Source organism: Pristiophorus japonicus, chromosome 18, assembly GCF_044704955.1.
Source record: "Pristiophorus japonicus isolate sPriJap1 chromosome 18, sPriJap1.hap1, whole genome shotgun sequence".
Taxonomy (NCBI): Eukaryota; Metazoa; Chordata; class Chondrichthyes; family Pristiophoridae; genus Pristiophorus; species Pristiophorus japonicus.
The window spans coordinates 34,726,255-34,747,024 of NC_091994.1; the positions used below are offsets into that span (position 1 = coordinate 34,726,255).

Genomic DNA, 20,770 nt, shown 5'->3' on the forward strand with positions numbered 1-20,770 from the left:
TGGGATGCCCAGGCTCAGTTCCCCAGGGTTACCATGGGAATGTCCTGGCTCAGTTCATGCACTTGTACACTTCAGCCCAATACCTGCAATGGGTTTTTCATCTACACCTTAGTTGCATACCCTGGCCAAATGGGAATCTTCTGATTTACAGCACCGGTCAGCTGCAGGTCCAGACTGCCAGATTTTACCCTGGATAATTGCACCTACGACCCTGAATGTTTGCTGTGAGTCTACTGCTAAATTGCAACAAATGGGAAGGTGTGACTCAAATGTAATCAAGCCTGTAGAGGCAGCCATTCTGAGCAGCTGTGTGTCTCCCTCGTACATACATTGGGACAGGCACCCTTTGGGACAGGCATCCTTTGAAGGGGAAAAAGCCAGGTGTCTGTCAGCCAATTGTAACTCTGCCATTTTCCCACACAAACTGTCGTTGGGAAGTGACAAGAAATCTTTTTTAATCCATGAACAGTGGGGTATAGGTTGTCTCTGGGTGAGAGTGACATTGCTCTGTCAATAGTGAGTATCAGTTGAGGTACAGTCTGGGCACTAGTGAAAAGGAGTTACTGAGCTCTGCAGTGTGAGGGAGCTGGATTGGTATCAGTAGAGATAGAGTCAGTGACATAGTGCTGGCTGGGAGGGATTACTGAGCTCAGTGTTGTGAGTTGCATTAACATCAGTTGTGGTACAGTTAGTGTTGGCGAGGAACAGTTACTGAACCTTCCAGTGCAAGGCGGCTGGGTTAACATCAGTCGAGATAGTCAGTGACATAGCGCTCTGGCTTGGAGTTAGAGTTCAATCGTGGTGAGGGCGCTGGATCAGCGTCAGTGGGGCTTGAGTCAGTGACGCACATTGCTGACTGGGAGAGATTACTGAGCTTGCCGGGCGAGGGAGCTGGATTAATATCAGTCGAGGTACGGGGTGCTGCCAGGGAGCAGTTACTGAACCTCGCAGTGCGAGGGAGCTGGATTAACTAGTCAGGGTACAGTTTGTATCCTGCAATGTTTGAACTTCACCTGTCCATATTAAAGAAACACTGAATATTTGGATTACTTGGGGAAAGGGGAGGAGCCTTGTGTAACTGGCATTGCAGTGACATCAGGTGCAAAGGGCGCAGTGATGTTCTACAGCGTAGCAATTGACTCCATAGTGAATTGTATTGATATTCATGTTTTCCGTTATTGGATTACAAGACAAGGAACATGATGCTAGGAGGGATGACTGAACCTTTGGTCAAAGAAGTGGGTTTTACGCAGGATGTTGAAGGAAGAGTGCATAATTGAGAGGCAGCGCAGTTGAGGGAGGGAATTCTAGAGCGTGGGGTCCAGGCAGCTGAAGATACGGCCGCCATTGGAGGGTTGAAGGGACCGGGAAATACGCAAGATGCCAGATTCAGAAGAACGGAGTTAGGAACAGATGAGGCTATGGGGGGATTTAAATGCACGGATGAGAATTTTAAATTGGAGGTGTTGAGTGACCAGAGCCAATGTAGGTCAGCAAGGATGGGATGAGGGAGGGAGTGAGTGAGACTTGGTGTGGGATGGGATACTGGAAGTAGAATTCTGGATGAGCTGACATTTAGAGGGTGGAACATGGGAGGCCAGCCTGGACAGCGTGGGAAGGGGATCATTGTACATTATCTTACCCAGCGGGAACCTGACAGGACCAGATCAGAAAGTAAAATCGGGTGAGGGATAAAACAGGCTGCCGATCCGATCAGGTCAGTTTCCCGCCATGCGGGTTTGGTGGAAATTGCACCCAATAGTCAAGTCTGTGGGTGACAAAGGCACGGGTGAGGGTTTCAGTACTAGAGGTGTGCAGCATTATTGAAGTGGAGTTAGGCAATCTTTGCAATGGAGAGGATATGGAGTCGGAAACTCAGCTGAGGGACAAATATGTTGCCAAGGTTGCAAACCGCTTGGTTCAATCTGAGACGGTGACTGCCGAGGGCTATAGAGTCAGTGGCTGAGATTGTGGCAGGGCAGTGAAGATGATGGCTTTAGTCTTCCCAGTGTTTAACTGGAGGAAATTGCAACTTATCCAAGACTGGATTTTGGTTCGAAATCTGACAGTGGAGGCAGGGGGGTGGGGGTCGAGAGATGGTGGAGAGGTCGAGCTTGACTGGCTATATAAACATTTACAATGGAAATTTTGTATGTAAACAATTGCCTGTCGTGCTGTAGTTACAGGCTTTTATGTGGATAAGCTTCCTTTTTAAACTTGTATATTTTCATTTATTTCACCCTCATTACAAGTGTTCTGCCTGTTTCTCAATAGCCGCTCCCGGCTTTGCTGTGCAGGTGCTGGCCTTGGTGGCCTCCCTGGCTGTTGCTGTCCCCAGTAGCCATCTTGGCCGTCCCGCCTCTGTTAGTGTTTTATTCCCTCTCTCTGTGCTCTGCCGTACTACCCTGATTTCCCCACTACTCCTGGCCCAGCTTCATGAGTCTCCCCATACCTCCCACTCCAGACCTCCGGAAGTCCTGCTGACTGCCTTTTGATGTGCTGTTTGTCTATGCTCGCCATTGCAATATTTTCTACCTCTTGCAGCATCTGGGCAAACCCTACCCCACTCCTCCCAGTTCCCGGGCTGCAGAAAGCTCACTCACTTGCCACTTATAGCCTCCGAATGTCCTGCTGGCCATCTGCTTCCCTCCTGGGTCCTGCTCTCTGCTGCAAAATGATCTCTGGCAAAGTCCTTCTTCCATGACACTGTTCCCACCTCGGCCCCTTTCCTGTGACCCAGTCTCCCAGCTCGGCCCCTTTCCTGTGACCCAGTCCCCCAATCTGCCCCCTCTCCCAGCTTGGCCCCTTTCCTGTGACCCAGTCTCCCAGCTCGGCCCCTCCCAGCTCGGACCCTCTCCTGTGACTCAGTCTCTCAATCCGGCCCCTCTCCCAGCTCAGCCCCTCCCCCAACTCTGACCCTCTCCTGTGACCTAGGCCCCCAATCCGGCCCCTCTCCCAGCTCAGCCCCTCCCCCAACTCTGCCCCTCTCCTGTGACCCAGGCCCCCAATCCGGCCTCTCTCCCAGCTCAGCCCCTCTCCTGTGACCCAGGCCCCCAATCCGGCCTCTCTCCCAGCTCGGCCCCTCTCCTGTGACCCAGGCCCCCAATTCGGCCTCTCAACCAGCTCGGACTCTCGCCTGTGACCCTGTTCCCTAGCTCTGCCCTTCTCTCCCCATTACTGCCTTGAATAAAAACTATTTAAAAAAAATTTTCAGTCCTGCTCCAGCTTGCGATTATATAACAATTTAAGGATATTCCCTTCCCATCTTCCCAATTCCTGCTTGCATCTGCAAAATTAATATTTCAAAATCTTCCTGGTGACACTGCTGTATCTATTAATTTTAAAATAGTTGCCACTCCTGTCTGCTGCATGATGAATTTAATAATACCACTTCTCTTATTTCATTAGTATAATTTCGTGCAGTTGGATTCAAAGTCCGCTGCTTTGATGTAATAAATCTGCACAAAGTCTCCCCTTAAATGGTGAACACCATTAATATCAAAAGCTCATCACTCTGTTAACCAATACATTTTTGACCATTCCATGAAGTTCCCATTGCTATTTAATAAGCTGTAGGGAAGCCCATTGCAGTAAATAGTTACGGCTTTTATCTTTATTTAATAAGATGCCAGCGTAATTTGGTCTATCTGACATCCTGTCAGTCATGTGATGAGGGATCGACTGATGTACAATAAATGTGTTTCAAACCCACATGGATATCAGCACTTGGTCAGAGTTGAGACTGAGATATCCAGTGGCTTATGGTGGTAAAGGATTGTGTAATTTATAGGAGAGAAACACGGACAGTGTTTCAGAGGTGCTGGGACAGCTTTTCTTTGTGTTCTCGTATGTACTTGTGCCTCCTGGGTTTCAGGTGAGACACAGCTCCCATTGTTCTGAAGCTGCTGACTCTATTCACCTGCCTCTTTTGAAAGTGCTTATCTGTAACCTGGGGGCACTGGTGCCTCAGCAGGAATGTCTGCTGCTTTGTCCTGTTCTGCATTAACGTGGGGCCCACTTCTGCGACTCTCACTCCAGGGACCGTTACTCTGGCGAGACTCACTTTGGGGACTATCACTCCCATGGGTCTCACTCGGGGGACCGTTACTCCGGTGGATCTCACTCGGGGGACTATCACGCAGGGGACTCACTCGGGGGACTATTACTCCGGTGGGACTCACTCCAGGGACCGTTACTCTGGTGGGACTCACTCCAGGGACTGTTACTCTTGTGGGACTCACTCCGGGGACTGTTACTCTGGTGGAAATCACTCTTGTGGGACTCACTCCGGGGACTGTTACTCTGGTGGGACTCACTCCGGGGACCGTTACTCTGGTGGGACTCACTCCGGGGACCGTTACTCTGGTGGGACTCACTCCGGGGACCGTTACTCTGGTGGGACTCACTCCGGGAACCGTTACTCTGGTGGGACTCACTCCGGGGACCGTTACTCTGGTGGGACTCACTCCGGGAATCATTACTCTGGTGGGACTCACTCCGGGGACCGTTACTCTGGTGGGACTCATTCTGGTGGGACTATTACTCTGGTGGGTCTCACTCCGGGGACTATTACTCTGGTGGGACTCACTCCGGGGACCGTTACTCCAGTGGATTATTATATTGGGGATGGCAGATTTGAGTATATTGCAGCTGAGTGTAAATTTGCTGATGCTGACCCGGTCTCTCTGTTGTCCTCTATATTACTTCAGTAGCATCCTACATGCAATCGAATGGGACAGGCAAAATAATAGTACATAATTTCCGAGATACTCACTCTAATGTACTAAGATTGCGAGCTGCTACATACAGTGGGATGATTTCCTGATCCTGTATGCAGAGGTGTGCATTGTTGTATCTAGTGTGTCAGTGCAGTTCTGCATGTGTTGGAGCAACGCCTGTTGAAAGGCCAGTGCTGTGTAATTACTCATGATCCCCAGTGTTTCATTGAGATGGAGCCCTGCCTGCATTAACCGGTAGGTTTCATTACGCTGTTGTTGGCTTTATAGCAGAGACGGATTAGGACTGGGATAAAGGATCTGTGTATCAGGACATTGCCAGCATGTTCCTACACCAGGACTACACACAGACAGCCATCAGGCAGGATGGTTTTTTTTCATTCATTCCGGTTTGTACCAGAACGTTTGGCCGTGTTCCAGAAGTGAAGTTACTGATAGCAAAAGAATGGGCTTGACTCGTAATTCCAGAAAAATGTTGGGAATGTGCAGTCTGCTCAAATTAAAGACAGTTACTGCAGCTTGAGACTGGAAACTCGCTGCACAATCTCTGGCAGTCAGCCATTGAGTTTTAAGGAGCCAGGCCCTATCTAATCTCGTGTCAGGCCAACTGACAAAGTTCACGTGTCCCCAGCTGCCAGTGAAGGACAACCTGTTCTCCTCGGGATCCTGCAGGGATCATCATCATCATCATCATCATCATCATCATCATAGGCAGTCCCTCGAAATCCAGCAAGACTTGCTTCCACTCTAAAAGTGAGTTCTCAGGTGACTGACCAGTCCAATACGGGAATTACAGTCTCTGTCACAGGTGGTACAGACAGTGATTGAAGGAAAGGGTGGGTGGGAAGTCCGGTTTGCCGCACGCTGCTTCCGCTGTCTGCGCTTGGTTTCTGCATGCTCTCGGCGACGAGACTCGAGTTGCTCAGTGCCCTCCCGGATGCTCTTCCTCCACTTAGGGCGGTCTTGGGCCAGGGACTCTCAGGTGCTGGTGGGGCTATTGCACTTTATCAACTGATCCTCCTCGGTAAGGACACAGACCTTGGGTGAGGCGTGATTGGCAGAGAGGGAGTAGGGAAAACCAACTTCAGCGATACCCTGCTCCTGACAAATTGCCTGGAACACGACCTTGTCATCACCAACACCTTGTTCCGCCAGAGGGACAAGTACAAGGCATCGTGGCACCACCCTCATTCCAGGTACTTGCAGGGATCAGATTGAATGCTGAGTGCATGGGCTGAGACACAAGTTACCACATCAAACGTGTTGCTGCTTGTCTCTGCTGCTCGAAGTCCGTGGATACTGACTGTTCGCTGTCTCAGTGTGTGGAATCTTAGTGCAGTCACGTGACATTTCTCTGCCCACTATTTTAACAAAGGCATCACCCTGTTGGGTTATCGCAGTTTGTCTGCTAATAAGCAGTACTTTTAGGTTTATGAATTTCTTTTTATTCGTTCCTGGGATGTGGGCTTCTCTGGCAAAGCCAGCATTTATTGTACATTCCTAATTGCCCTTGAGAAGGTGGTGGTGAGCCACCTTCTTGAACCGCAGCAGTCCGTGTGGTGAAAGAACTCCCTCAGTGCTGTTAAGGAGGGAGTTCCAGGATCTTGACCCAGCGATGATGAAGGAACGGTGATATATTTCCAAGTCAGGATGGTGTGTAACTTGTAGGTGAATTGCAGGTCAGGGTGTTCCCATGCGCCTGCTGCCCTTGTCCTTCTAGGTGGTAGAAGTCCTGAGTTTGGGAGGTGCTGCCAAAGAAGCCTTGGCGAGTTGCTGCAGTGCATCATGTAGATGGTACACTGCAGCCACGGTGCGCTGGTGGTGGAGGGAGTGAATGTTTAAGTTGGTGGATGGGGTTCCAATCAAGTGGGCTGCTTTGTCCTAGATGGTGTCGAGCTTCTTGAGTGTTGCTGGAGCTGCACTCATCCAGGCAAATGGAGAGTATTCTATCACACTCCTGACTTGTGCCTTATAAATGGTGGAAAGGCTTTGGGGAGTCAGGAGGTGAGACACTCGCTTCTGTGGTTGGTCCAGTTAAGTTTCTGGTCAATGGTGACGCCCAGGATGTTGATGGTGAGGAATTTGGCAATAGTAATGCCGTTGAATGTCAAGGGATGGGGTTAGATTCTCACTTTTTGGAGATAGTCATTGCCTTGCATTTGTGTGGTGTGATTATTACTTGCCACTTATCAGCCCAAGCCTGAATGTCGTCCAGGTTTTGCTGCATGCGGGCATGGACTGTTTCATTATCTGAGGAGTTGCGAATGGCATTGAACACAATGCAGTCATCAGTGAACATCCCCATTTCTGACATTATGATGGAGGGAAGGTCGTTGATGAAGCAGTTGAAGATGGTATGAGACAATGGGGCAGAACTGCACAGGTCCAAGATGTGGGGTGCTGGGCGGAGATGTCGGTGAAATGATTTATAAATAATCAGGGACCCGGAGATTGCTCTCCATGAAAAGGCAGGCTGGTTAGGTTATTAAAATTACCATCAGAAATTTAAGCCTACGATGGTTTTTATAGTCTCGGTGTTTTGGAAGTTTGAGAAGTTCAGTCTATATGTAAAAGGTTTTGTGTAAAGTTCCCAGTAAACTCCCTTTATTGAATATATGAAGACACTGACTGCATTGAGCCAACGCTGTTACTGCAGAAATAGCAGATGTTGCTTAAAACTGCTATGGCTCCTTGGTTTGAGGCCATGAAACTTGCAGATGCTGCACAGGGATAGGTTTGGGATATGCAATGGTCAGTGCAGCCATCTGGGTAACTAATAACTATAGGGGGCATTAATGTCATCTGCGTACTCCTAAAACAAGAAGAAGAGCGTACATTACAGCTCATTGTATATGAACTGTTTTTAGGATGTTTCTGAGATGAGATGACACCGTCAGCCTTGGCTCAGTGGATAGCATTCTTGCTTCTGAGTCCGAAGGTCAGGGTTCAAGCCCCACTTCAAAGACTTGAGCACAAATTCCAAGCTGGCACATCATTGCAGTACTGAGGGAATGTTTCACTGTCAGAATCATAGAATCATAGACATTCATGGCACAGAAGGAAGCCATTCGACCCGTTGTGTCAGAAGTACCGCCTTGCAGATGAGACATTAAGCCGAGGCCCCATCTGCCCTCTGAGGTGGACATAATAGATCCCAAGACTCTATTCGAAGAAGAGTTGGGGAGTTCTCCATGTCCTGGCCAATATTTATCTCTCTACCAACATAATTGTTTTTAAAAACACAGGTTATCTGGTTATGTATTTCATTGCTATTTGTGGAATCTTGTTGGACCAATTGGCTGCCACGATTCCTGCATTACAACAGTGACTACTCTTCAAATAAAGTACAAGTTGAACTTCTCTTATCCGGGACTCCGTTATCTGGCACCACCCCTCATCCGGAACCATTCCCGGGCGGCGCATGCGCAGAACACGACCGTCAAAATCCTACTCACCAATATAATTTTTCTCCTCGATCGGCTGCCTCCTCCTCGTCTCCCTGCAGCCACAGTCCTCCAGCCGGCAGCACCTCCCCACAGCGCTCCCTCCGGGGGGTCGGGCTGTCTCTTGGCCCACCAACTCTTCTCAGTACACTGAATGACTGATAGTCGTTCCACCCAATCGGCGCACACACACACTGACCACAGCAGCACCACAGCCCAGCAACTGTGCTTAAAAGCGCAGTCCACCCAAACATGCGACCTCCCCTTATCCGGCAAAATTCCTCATTTGGAACAGGCTTTAAAAGATATAATGAATAGATTTTATGAACATAAATTAATCCACCTCATTTAATGAACATAAATTAATCCACCTCATTTAATGAACATAATTTAACAAATTCCTTTTAATGAATATAATATAAATTAACGCACACCACTTAATGAACAGGAATGCACACTTTAATGTGACATTATTGAAAGCGATGTAACATGTCATTAGTGAACACCCTTAATGAACATGATTGAATGAAGGCCACCTAATGAAGTAATTTAATGAACGCTGTTTAATCAAAGGAATTTAATGGTTATTTAATGAACAGGAATCAATAAACACCATTTATTGAACAGGATTCAATAAACACCATTTAATGAATGGGGTTTAATGAATGCCATTTAAGGAAGGCCGTTCACTGAATACAATTTAATGCATGCCCTTTATTGAATGCTACTTAATGAAGACCATTTAATAAAAGCCATTGAATGCATGCCAGTAAATAAACACTTAATGAAAGCAATTTAATGAAGGCTGTTGAATGAATGCCGTTTAATGAATGGGAATTTTATTGAACACAATTTAATGTACATATTTAATGTTCGCTATTTAACAGGATTTTATGAGCAATATTGAATGAATGGGATTTAAGGAAGGTCATTCAATAAACAAGGTTTAATACACCACATTTAATGAACTGCCGTTAATGAAAGGGATTTCATGAAGGCCATTTATTGAATACGATTTATTGAACGCCATTTAATAAATGCCATTTAATGAAGTCCATTTAACAAATGGATTTATTGAAGGTTATTTAATGAACATGATTAAATGAATGCCATTTAGTAAACCAGATTTAATGAATGCCATTTGTGAACAGGATGTAATGAACAGGATTGAACCAATGGGATTTAATGAAGCCATTGAATAAAAGGGATTTAATGAGCGCCATTATGATGTTGCTACTCACCCAGTGATTCTTGCCCCCAATAGTTGGAACACATAAATTGGACTGAGTCCTTTAAAAATGTCAGTGATATTAAAATTGCAACTATCCCCATGAGAGCTACAATGTTAACCAGCTGGAAAATGAATCATGGAATTTCTGTGTTGCAGGATAGCTTTGCCCCTTTAACATACACATAAGGGTCCAATAAAACAGTGTTTATTCAAAATCATCGCACGCTCTTTCCAAACATTTCAGGAAAAAAGACTTATTTTCTTTCTGTCACTCGAGGGGTTCTGTTTTTTTGACCAATTTCCACATGGAGAGACAAAACACAGTTGTATACACAGTAAGACATTATGCCAAGACACACACAACTATCCCCCTGCCAGCAGGCTGTCTGAGGACGCCTGTTGTCTCCGAACTGGGCTCGTTCATTAGGCTTATCTAGCTATTAGTCATTAGTCAGATCGATGTGTTAGAAAAGACAGTAGGGTACAGTTTTCACTTGGTTGCACTGTTTTTTCAGCGGCATTCGCCTGAATTCGGTGTAAACCGCGCAAAAAATTGTGGATTTTAAGCGCAAATTACGTTCAGCACAAATTGAATTTGTGCTCTTTTGCCAGAAGACAGCCCCGCCCACAAAACTTGCCACACCCCCAGGATTCTTGATTCTTCCATTGGGAGTTTCCGCTAATTGTGCTCTGTGTGCAAGCCTTCGAGGAGGCTCCAAAAATCAAACTGCTTCTTTTGGGCGCAAGAAAACTGACCAATATAAACTAGAAAATGGTTCCATATATTTCTCAAAAGACATTTTCAAATATTTAAGATCGGGTTACTCACACACCGATTAAAAATGCTTACTTTTGTGATTAAACCCGTTTTCAGCTGTATTAATCAAAGTGCAACAAGTTACCACTCTTAAATCTTTCAAGGAATTCTTTTTTAAAGCAACATTTTTTTAAATGACCTTTTGAAACGTCGATTGCCGATTGTACCCAATTGGAACCTCTATCCTACCTGAGTGAGAGGACTCCTGAGTGAGTGTAAGTAGAAGGCCAGACCGTGCAGAACCAGAGGCCTGGTTAACGGCAGATCAGACCAGGAGGGGAGACTGGGGTGTACCTGGGAAAGACAGTTTCTTACGAATGTGGAATGGACGTACCTCCAAGAATGAAACTCTTCACTGATGGACACTGAATAAACTTAGCAGTGTTAAAATCAGAGATACATACATATTAATTAAAATACTGATTGTGTGTGTGCATTGGTGTAAATTGCGCCAGGAGTAGCTATAATTAGTTTAACCTGAAGCTTTTGTCATTGAATGTATCTGTTCATTTTACTGGGATTTGTGTGAGAGGCAATCGGAGGAAGAAGCCAATTGTGAGGTAAATTGTAATGCAATATGTTTGGTACATGGAGAGGTAATTGGATTGTTACTGGGTGAATTGCAATGTTGGGTATACCATTGTTTTCCCTAGTTTTTGATGGATCCCATTGGATAAATACTGGAGCATGGTAAAATACATGGGAGAGTATTAGAGACAATATGAGTGTGTAAAGTATGTTACTATTATTACAGAAATCTATTTGACCACCCAGGCAACAACTGCCCTTTGACTGAATCTCAGCAAGTCAGCTTATACAATTATTTGCTTTTGACAAAACTTTAAATCCCATTACCTTTCTTTTCTTCTTTTCTTATGCACTCAGTTTTTCTCCGCAGCTCTTTTGAAAGCTCCTATGTTCACTGGGTACAGTTCCTCTGGACGCTGACTCTCCCTGGGGTACAGTTCCCTGGGCACTGCCATTAGCTTGAGTGGCCATTCTTCATGTGCTCTGCGATGTTAAATAGTGAATGTTGGGCAGGGTATGCAATCATCATCGTCATCATCATCATCATAGCCAGTCCCTCAGAATCGAGGAAGACTTGCTTCCACTCCTGAAGTGAGTTCTTTGGTGGCTGAACAGACCAATATGAGCGCCACAGACTCTGTCACAGGTGGGACAGATAGTCGTTGAGGGAAGGGGTGGGTGGGACAGGTTTGCCGCACGCTCTTTCCGCTGTCTGCGCTTGATTTCTGCATGCTCTCGACGTTGAGACTCGAGGTGCTCAGCGCCCTCCCGGATGCACTTCCTCCACTTAGGGCGGTCTTTGGCCAGGGACTCCCAGGTGTCAGTGGGGATGTTGCACTTTATCAGGGAGGCTTTGAGGATGTCCTTATAGTGTTTCCGCTGCCCACCTTTGGCTCGTTTGCCATGAAGGAGCTCCGAGTAGAGCACTTGCTTTGGGAGTCTTGTGTCTGGCATGCAGACTATGTGGCCTGCCCAGCGGAGCTGATCGAGTATGGTCAGTGCTTCAATGCTGGGGATATTAGCCTGAGTGAGGACACTGATGTTGGTGTGCCTGTCCTCCCAGAGGATTTGTAGGATCTTGCGGAGACATCTTTGGTGTAATCATAGGGGGAATCACAGCTGAGTCCAATGTTGTCCTCACCGATATCCCCACACACATGCATTTTCCAACAAGGATCACGGAATAGTGATCGGTGAGAACGCTGGTTGATTTTTTTTTTCTCTCCGTGTATGTGTTGTGTGTGTGTGTGTGTGTGTGTGTGTATGTTTAAGGAGTAGCATGAAAGCTAACTGAGGTCAGTTAACTGACGGAGTGGGAACCAAGCCTGGAAGCTCTGATCCAATACCATATGAGGGGCATTGACCCCTTTTCCAACTTAAACTGTGGATCTTTAAAAAGTGAATGAAATATCTTTTGTGTAGATGTCAGGGACTGAGCAGCGGGATTAAAGGCCCTCCGATTTTCCCTGTGTGTACTCGGGCAGTACTGCAGGAAGTGGAATGATGCTGAGAGTACATGGAATGCCTTCAAGGTATGGGAGCTCCACTCAGATTTCAAACTATGCCAAAATAACTTTGATGTGAAGCTACATTTAAACCGATTACTAAGTGAAGAATGATGCAGATGTGGTTTAAATTGAGGGCTGGTAATCAGAAGTAATTGTTTCAAAATGTGGTCAAACCTTTAAGGCTCCTGGGGCAGCAATTTTTGCACAATGTGCAAAAATATGTCGGAATTATGCTGTGCGCACACATCGAGTCTCTTAACCCTGTCCTGGCCAAAGCAGTCTCAATGCAGCTTGCCTACATTTATAAACGGAGATTAGAGGCCACATCTTCAAGAAAAAGCCTTTGCGGATCCTTTATGTTGCAGGAGAAGAACCTGGTGCAATATTCCACACCGTGACCTCAGACATCATTAACCCCGCGTTCCGATGGAATTTTTCTTCTGGTGGCATATATTTAGAAACAAACGAAGGAAGGTTTTTGTCCACAAAACAAAATGTTTTCATGAAGTTGGTGGGCATTGTCACATTGCCCACATCAGCAGGGTCCAAGTCTGGTCGTGAAACATTTAATGATAGAAACTTTAAAGAAAGAAAAAAGAAAGACATGCATTTATATAGCACCTTTCACGGCCACCGGACGTCCCAAAGCACTTTACAGCCAATGAAGTACTTTTGGATGTAATCACTTTTGTAATGTGGGAAACACGGTAGTTAATTTGCGCACCGCAAGCTCCCATAAATAGCAATGTGATAATGACCAGATAATCTGCTTTTTGTTATGTTGATTGAGGGATAAATATTGGCCAGGACACCAGGGATAACTCCCTTGCTCTTCTTCGTAATAGTGCCATGGGATCTTTTACATCCATCTGAGAGAGCAGACGAGAGCTCGGTTTAACGTCTCATCTGAAAGACAGCATCTCCAACAGTGCAACACTCCCTCAGTATTTCACTGGAGTGTCGGCCTAGATTTATGTTCTCAAGTCCCTGAAGTGGGATTTGAATCCACAACCTTCTGACTCAGAGGTGAGAGTGCTACCCACTGAGTCACAGCTGACACGGGGTTTAGGAGGCAGGGTCTCGTGTCAGAGCAGGGATCCAGGCAGGGTGTTGGGCCAAGCTAGGGGGGAGTATTGATTCTGGATGGCATATTCTTTTAAAACATAATTCCACTCTCCCATCCTTCAAATTGAGAAGCACCAAATTGACCCTAATGCTTGGATGGCCTGTTTGTCCTGTGGGACATTTTGGGCGGCACTGCAATGCCAGGGTATCCCTAGCAGTGAAAGCATCGGCCAGCACAGTGCTGGGCAGAAGCCAGCACAAGAAGTGCTCTTGGTGGCTCATGACTCCATCACAAGTAATGTTTACATGTCATTTAATTTTGCTTGCAAGCAAGGAAACGGATTCAGGAAGCACTTTCCATTGTATGGTATTTTCAGTTGGAGTTCAGTAAAAGTTTAATAAACCCACATTTGAAGTTTTTTCATTGTGACCAACCTGAATCATCAGGACAGAGGTGTGTAGGTGGAAGGGGGGTGGCGGTTTCATTTGGGGCTAAGTGGTTTCCATGGCGACAGGGTGATGGACCGGAGAATGCATTTAGCTGTGAACTACTGAGTAATTACTGGCTCCCAGAGTTACTAATTAACAGCAATTTGCTGGCTTGGAGATCGCTATAGCAATCACTCAATCTACAAACCCCTTGGAGTAAATAGTATTGGTTACAATTAGGATTGGAGTCACCCGATCAGGATAAATACTCTCTGGATACCTCACATCCACCAGATGCAACACTGAGCTCTTTTAGTACTACAGCATTAAGCAGTCGTTTCCTGCCTCGCCTCCCCCCCCCCCCCCCCCCGGACCTCGGTGCTGTGACTGTGTCGTGCACCCTCCAACACCCCCTTTGAGGCTCACAATGCTACAGTGCTGGTTCTGTGTTCATTTACCCCCCCTCGGACAGCTGACCTCTGACCTTTCCACAGTGATACTCTGCGCCTGCGTGCTTCGCATTGTCAGTTACTCCAGATATGTGTGAATGTGGCCAGTCACACACAATCATTTAAATGATACCAATTGAATTATAGAATTAACTAAAAATATCAGCTATATCTGGGTTTAAAAAGAAAGACTTGCATTTATGCAGCGCCTTTCACGACCTCCGTAATTCTCAAAACGCTTTACAGGCGATTAGCACTTTTTGAAGTATAGTTACTGTTGTAACGTAGGAAACACAATTTGTGCACAGAAAGGTCCCACAAACAACAATGTGATAATGACCAGATAATCTGTTTTTGGATGTTTTGAGGTATAAATATTGAGCAGGATACCAGGGAGAACTCCCCTGCTCTTCAAAAATAGTGCAATGGGATCTTTTAATGGGTGTTTTCTCCTTTTTTAAGACCGAGGTTTAGGGAGGCAATTCCAGAGTTTAGGGCCTGGACAGCTGAAGTCACGCTGCCAATGGTGAGGCAAAGGAAATCGAGGATGCCAGAAATGGAGGGTTGTAGGGCTGGAAGAGGTTACAGGGAGGGATTTGAACATAATGATGAGAATTTTAAATTTGTGGCATTGCTGGTCGGGGAGCCAATGTGGGTCAGCGACCACAGGGGTGATGGTTGAATGAGACTTGGTGTGAGTTAGGACACGGGCAGCTGAGTTTTGGGTGAACTGACTGTAGGAAATTCTGTGTGCTCAGTGTACAGTGCTCCTTGTCTCATGGCTGTATGTGGGATGATGCCGTGTTTGTTTTTACCTACTTTACAGTTGTGGTTTGCACCTCAGTATTTTACTGTATGTGAAACATAACATTTCTCATGTAAGTGATAAAATGCTGTAGAAGTGCAAGTTGTTTCTTCCCTTTCTTCATTCTCTCTCTCCCTCTCTCTCTCTCACTCCTACTTCTCTGCTAGTATTGGCTCACTTGTCTGCTAGTCCTGCTGAACCTACTTCAAGCTCCCACAACAGCAACTTCCAGCACTCCAGAAAAGCCACAGCCAAGGTAAAACCCACAACCCTCCCTGAACAGGAAGTATAACTTTAATTTCCTCATGAAAACCACCATAAGAAACATTGAGTGTGAAATACACAAAAGTCCCCAGAGATTTATAATCCAGTTGCCTAAAAGGTTAAAGTTCCAATATTTGCACAAATAAACATTTGAATCTGAACACAAGTGGTGTTGACTCTATGCCTTGCTGTCCAATTTGAACAGTCCCACTACCCCCAACTTGGAAAGCCGCTCCTGAAAAAATAAAGAATTTGCTCAAATCAGTGACTTGGGAATGATCCCGAGTGTCCCACAGGCTATTCCCAGCAGTTGTTGCAACACTTACAATGATGTCAGAAAATTCCATTTCTACTTTCCCATATAATTTAAGAATTGAGCAATAGTGACTGGGGAAAGACTATTAAGTGTCTGAAAATGGGTCCCAGCTCAGCGACCATGGCAGCCAGAATTCAAGTTTTGTTCAGTTTTAGTGAAGCGCTACGGGAGCGTAAGTAGATAGTGTTATATATGTAGTAACTCGATAGACTAAATACTGTAAACTACACAGGTACAAACCTGGCTCTGATTTATTAGGGCCCAAAGTGATTACATTCCATGATGGATTGCCTTTTATAGAAACATAGAAATTTACAGCGCAGAAGGAGTCCATTCCAGCCCATCGTGTCCGCGCCGGCCGACAAAGAGCCACACGGCCCTTGGTCAGCAGCCTTAAAGGTTACATATAAACCTATGAACAATGACGGAAAGACAAAGAGCACCCAGCCCAACCAATCTGCCTCACCACAACTGCGACACCCCTTATACTAAAACATTCTACACTCCACCCCAACCGGAGCCATGTGATCTCCTAGGAGAGGCAAAAACCAGATTAAAAACCCAGGCCAATTTAGGGAGAAAAAGATCTGGGAAAATTCCTCTCCGACCCATCCAGGTGATCGAAATTAGTCCAAGAGATCACCCTGGCCGTATTCTATTCCCTGCAGTACTTACCATTATATCTGCTCCATCCAACAAAAGGTCATCCAGTCTAATCCCAATTACCAGCTCTAGGTCTGTAACCCTGCAGGTTGCTGCACTTTAAGTGCCCATCCAACCATCTCTTAAAAGTGGCGAGGGTTTCTGCATCCACAACTCTTCCAGGCAGCAAGTTCCAGATCCCCACAGCACCCCCTCAAATCCCCTCTAAACCTTCTACCAACCACCTTAAAACTATGCCCCCTCGTAATAGACCCCTTCACCAATGGAAATAGACCCTTACTTTCCACTTTGTCTTGGCCCCTCAATATTTTGTACACCTCAATGAGGTCTCCCTTCAATCTTCCTCTGCTCCAATGAGAACAAACCCAGCCTATCCAATCTGTCCTCATAACTAAGGTTCTCCATTCTAGGCAACATCCTAGTAAATCTCCTCTGCACGCTCTCCAGTGCAATCACATCCTTCCTATAATATGGCGACCAGAACTGCACACAATACTCCAGCTGTGGCCTAACCAAAGTCTTATACAATTTAAGCATAACCTCCCTGCTCTTCTATTTTTTGCCTCGGCTAATGAAGGCAAGCATTCCGTAAGCTGCTTTAACCACCTTATCCACCTGGCCTACTTTCAGGGATCTGTGGACAAGCACGCCAAGGTCCCTTTTTTCATCTACACTATTAAGTGGCCTACCACTTAATGTGTATACCCTTTCCTTATTAGCCCTCCCAAAGTGCATCACCTCACACTTCTCTGAATTAAATTCCATTTGCCACTGCTCTGCCCACCTGACCAGTAGATTGATATCCTCCTGCAGCCCATGACTTTCCTCTTCATTATTAACCACACGGCCAATGTTAGTGTCGTCTGCAAACTTCTTAATCATACTCCCTATATTCAAATCTAAATCGTTGATATGTACCACAAAAAGCAAGGGTCCCAGTACTGAGCCCTGTGGAACCCCACTGGAAACATTCTTCCAGTCACAAAAACATCCATCAATCATTACCCTTTGCTTCCTACTTCCAAGCCAATTTTAGATCCAACTTGACACTTTGCCCTGTATTACATGGGCTTTAGTCTTCATGACCAGTCTACCATGTGGGACCTCATCAAAAGCTTTGCTAAAGTCCATATATACTACATCGTACGCACTACCCTCATCGACCCTCTTGGTTACCTCCTTAAAAAAAATTCAATCAGGTTAGTCAGACACGATCTTCCCTTAACAAATCCATGCTGACTGTCCCTAATTAATCCTTGCCTTTTCAAATGCAGATTTATCCTGTCTTTCAGGATTTTTTCCAATAATTTTCCACTGAGGTTAGGCTGACAGGCCTGTAATTATCCCTTTCTCCCTTCTTAAACAAGGGTACTACATTAGCAGTCCTCCAATCCTCCGGCACCATGCCCAGATCCAAAGAGGACTGGAAAATGATGGTCAAGGCCTCTGCTATTTCCTCTTTTACTTCGCTCAACAGCCTGGGATGCATTTCATCTGGGCCTGGGGACTTATCTACTTTCAAAGCTGCTAAAACCCCTTAATACTTACTCTCACTATATTTATTTCATCCAGAATATCACACTCTTTCTCGATAGCAGTATCTGCATTGCCCTTTTCCTTTGTGAAAACAGATGCAAAGTATTCGTTGAGAACCTCCCAACATCTTCCGCCTCCACACAAAGATTACCCTCATTGTCTCTAATAGGCCCTACCCTTTCTTTAGTTACCCTCTTACTCTTAATATATTTAAAGAACATCTTAAGGTTTTCCTTAATTTTGCTGGCCAAGAATTGCTCGTGCTCTCTCTTAGCATTCCTAATATTCTTTTTAATTTTGCCTCTTAACGTTTTATATTCCTCTAAAGATTCTATAGTATTTAGCCGTTGATATATGTCATAAGCTTCCCTTTTTTTCTTAATCCTCCCCTGCAAGACATCCAAGGGGCTCTAGAATTATTTTTCCCAGTCTTTTTCTTTAAGGGCACATGTTTGGCCTGAGCCTTCCAGATCTCCTCTTCAAATGCCTCCCACTCTTCCAACACTGATTTACCCCCAAGTAGCTGTTTCCAGTCCACCATGGCCAAATCACTCCTCAATTTAGCAAAATTAGCTTTTCCCCAATTCGTAACTTTTATTCCAGGCCTATTCTTGTCCTTATCCATAACCAACTTGAATCTGATTGAATTATGGTCACTGGCACCCAAGTGCTCTCCCACTAATACCCCTTCAACCTGCCCAGCTTCATTCCCCAAAACTAAATCCAAGACCGCCCTCTTTCGTGTTGGGCTTGCTACATTCTGACTAAAAAGGTTATCTTGAATGCATTTCAAGAATTCTGCACCCTCTATACCCTTCACACTAAATTTGTCCCAATCAATATTTGGATAGTTAAAATCCCCTACTATTACTACCCTATGGTTTTTGGACTTCACAGCAATTTGCCTACATACTTGCTCCTCTATCTCCCTCCCACTGTTTGGGAGTCTATAATACATGCCCAGCAGTGTGATCGCCCCTTTTTTATTTTTCAATTCGACCCATGTGGCTTCATTTGATGATCCCTCTAACATATCATCCCTCCTCACCGCTGTAATATTTTCTTTAATCAGTACCGCAACACCTCCCCCCACTTTTTACCCCCCTCTCTGTCTTGTCTAAAAATCCTGTAGTCAGGAATATTGATCTGCCAAACCTGCCCCTCTTTCAGCTATGTTTCTGTAATGGCTATATGTCATACTCCCAAGTGTCTACCGTGCTCTTGGTTCATCTACCTTATTCGCTATACTTCTTGTAGTAAAGTATATACCATTCAGCAGAGGAAGACCTCCTTGCTTACTATATACTAAACCGTGTTTCCTCTGTCTTACAGATTTGCTTTCTAGATTCTTGCTATCCAATTTCAGCTTTACTTCCTTCCCTTTTGAATTCATTCTCAGGTTCCCAGCCCCCTGTCAAGCTAGTTTAAACTCTCCCCAACAGCAATAGCAAAACTCCCCATGAGGATATTGCTCCCGGCGCTGTTGAGATGCAACCCGTCCGGTTTGTACAGGTCCCATCTCCCCCAGAAGCAGTCCCAATGCCTCAAGAATTTAAAGCCCTCCCTCCTACACCAACTTTCCAGCCACATATTCATCTTCTCTATCCTTCTATTCTTATGCTCATTAACACGTGGCAACGGCAGTAACCCGGAGATTACTATCTTTTGAGGTCCTACCCTTTAATTTTCTTTCTAGCTCCCTGAAATCTTCAAGTAGGACCTCATCCCTTATTTTACTTATGTCGTTGGTCCCAATATGGACCACGACCTCTAGCTGTTTACCCACCCCCCCACCCCAGGATGCCCTGCATCAGCTCTGTGACATCCTTGACCCTGTCACCAGGGAGGCACAAAACCATTTGGGAGTCACGTCTACGGCCGCAGAAATGCCTGTCTGTTCCCCTAACTATAGAAACCCCTATCACTTCGGGCTCTTTTGTTCTTCGTCCCTCCCCCCCTGTGTAGCTGAACCACCCGGGTGCCTTGGAATTGGCTCTGGCTGCACACCCCAGAGGCACCATCGTCCTTACCGATACACAGAAGTGAATATTGGTTTGAAAGCGAGATGGACTCACGGGGGGATTCCTGCGACACCTGCCTAGCACACTTACTACATCAGGTGGTCACCCACTTCCCCTCTACCTGCACGCCTTTAAGCTGCGGGGTGACCACCTAATGAAACATGCTATCCACGTAGTTCTCAGCCTCGCGGATGCACCTCATTGATTCCACCCGCTGCTTCAGCATGGAAACGCGGAGCTCGAGCAGTTGAACTTGGAGACACCTCCTGCACATATGGTTGTCTAGGCTGTGCGAAGCATCCAGGACTTTCCACATGCTGCAGGATGTGCACTCCATGGGACTGAGCTGCACTGCCATCCCTCTAGTTAGCCTTATCTAGTGTAAAAGCTACTTAAAAAGAAATAGAGAAAAGAGAGCAACTTACCAACTCAACTCAACTCACCTCACCGACCTCAGAGGCCTCCGAACTCATGGCCTCCAAAATCCCGACTCACCAACCTCACAGGGCCGACCGACCTCAAGGCCTACCGACTCACCGAACTTTGGGCCTACCGACCTCACAGGGCCTACTGACTTGCCGAACTCAGGGCCTACCAACTCGCCGACCTCGGGGCCTATCGATTCGCCAACCTCCCGACTAAGTCGCCGACTCTCCCGCTCTCGGACTCTCCCGCACTCGGACTCTCCCGAACTGGGCCGCACACACATGCGTACAGCCCAATGACCTCCGACAGTGGCGCCACCTGGTGGCTAGTAACCACAAGCATACATACATGACAATATCCCCCTTTAAGATAATAGTAATAATCTTTTTACAAATTGAGACGGTCCAGGGCTTTCTGCTCCCAAGTTGATCGTCTCAGTTCAACTCCAGCCTTGGGCAAGCATTCTGGGTCTGTTATGACTGGGGGCTGGGTAGCCGATCTGATGGGAATGTTAATGACCATGTCAAGGATTT

The 20,770-nt window shown here is 46.0% G+C and overlaps 1 protein-coding gene across 1 annotated transcript in view; it reads left to right on the top strand.

Moving 5' to 3' along the window:
* fbn2b (fibrillin 2b) overlaps positions 1-20,770 on the top strand; it is a 563,973-nt gene that overhangs the window by 20,987 nt on the left and 522,216 nt on the right. The gene's annotated exons all lie outside the window — the stretch shown is intronic.